Source organism: Peromyscus maniculatus, chromosome 1 (assembly GCF_049852395.1).
Source record: "Peromyscus maniculatus bairdii isolate BWxNUB_F1_BW_parent chromosome 1, HU_Pman_BW_mat_3.1, whole genome shotgun sequence".
NCBI classification, from domain to species: domain Eukaryota; kingdom Metazoa; phylum Chordata; class Mammalia; order Rodentia; family Cricetidae; genus Peromyscus; species Peromyscus maniculatus.
The window spans coordinates 136,523,667-136,525,616 of record NC_134852.1 but is presented as its reverse complement, the minus strand read 5'-3'; positions in this window follow the sequence as shown (position 1 = coordinate 136,525,616).

The following is a 1,950-nucleotide window of genomic DNA, read 5'->3' as shown; positions in this document are numbered from 1 at the left end:
GCCGCAGCCCGGCTCGCGTTACAGCCAAGCGCTGCCCAGCCCTCCCAGCACCTCCGCCCCGCCGGCCAGGGCTGGGTCGGCGTTCTGAAGCCTGGCGCAGTCAGGGGAGAGGTGCGAGACCTGCGTGTCTCCACCCCCATTTCCATACGGCTTCCTGCAAATCCCCTTCTCCACTCCCAGAGCTGTAAATCTTTTCCTCTTCAGCCTGGGTCTAGGTCAATCTCTCATTATGTACGACCTCTCGCTTGGGAGGGTCACAGCAATTCAAACAAGTGCAGAGACTGGATTCCCCTGCCTCCAAACCGGTTTTCTTTAAAGGACGCTTGCTTGAACTTGGAAGTCCTTGATTCTTTGTGACCTCCTTGGAAGTCCTGTAAACTAACGCCAGTGTACTTTTTCTCTCTCAAGATCTGTAATATTGTTTTTTTATTATTAAGTTTTTAAGTTTTATTTTTACTTACCGACCAGTTTCCCCTCCTTCCTATCCTCCTGTTCCTTACCCCCCTCCTCCTTTCTACCCCCCCTTCACTTCTCAGAAAGGATAAGGCCTCCCATGGGGGTCAATAACAGCATAGCAAATCAAGTTGAGGCAGGACTAAGCACCTCCCCGCTCCTCAGCATCAAGACTGTGCCAGGCATCCCACCATAGGGAATAGGTTCCAAAAAGCCAGGTCGTATGCCAGGAACGGACCCTGGTCCCCACTGCTAGGGGCCACAAACAGACCAAGCTACACAACTGCATTACATGCAGAGGACTTAAGTTGGTCCTATGCAGGCTCCCTAGAGTCAGTGAACTCCCATGAGCTTTTGTCAGCCTTCTCTGGGATTCCCTATCTTGATCTTGACACCCTGGCTCCTACAATCCTTCCTTTCTCTCTTCAACAGACCCCTGGAGCTCGGCCCAGTGCTTGGTGGTGGATCTCTGCATCTGCTTCCATCAGTTACTGGATGAAGGTTCTATGATGACAATTAGGGTAGTCACCAATCTGATTACAGAAGGTACCCTCTCCGCTATTGCTAGGAGTCTTAGCTGAGGTCATCCTTGTGGATTCCTGGAATTTTCCCCGGCACCAGGTTTCTCCCTGACCCCATAATGGCCTCCTCTATCAAGATGTCTGTTAAGTTGCTCTCCCTCTCCATCCCTTCCCCAACTTGACCATCTTGATCCCTCATGATCCTTTTCCCCCTACCCCTATCCCTGCCTCAGTTTATCCAGGAGATCTCATCTATTTCACTTTCCCAGGCTGATCCATGGGTCCTTCTTAGAGTCCTCCTTGTTACCTAGTTTCTCTAGGGCTGTGGATTGTAGCCTGGTTATCCTTGCTTTACATCTACTACCCACTTATGAGTGAGTGCATAACATGTTTGTCTTTCTGGGTCTGGGTTACCTCACTCAAGATGATTTATTCTAATTCCATCCATTTGCCTGCAGATTTCATTATGTCATTTTTTTTTTCTTTAACCACTGAGTGATACTCCATTGTGATTTACCACATTTTCTTCATCCATTATTCTGTTGAGGGACATCTAGGTTGTTTCCAGGTTCTGGCTATGAACAGTTGAGCAAGTGCCCTTGTGGTATGATTGAGCATCCCTTGGGTATATGCCCAATAGTGGTATCATGGGTCTTGAGGTAGATTGATTCCTAGTTTTCTGAGAAACTGCCATACATCCAGAGGGGCTGTGAAAGTTTACACTCCCACCAGCAGTGGAGGAGTGTTCGTACTCTGCATCCTCTCCAACATAAAGTGTCATCAGTGTTTTTGATCTTAGCCATTCTGACAGGTGTAAGATGGTATCTCAGAGTCATTTTATTTTGCATTTCCCTGATGACTAAAGATGTTGAGTAATTCCTTAAGTGCCTTTTAGCCATTTGAGATTCCTCTGTTGAGAAGTCTCTGTTTAGATCTGTACCCCATTTTATAATTGGATTGTTAGGTATTTTGATGT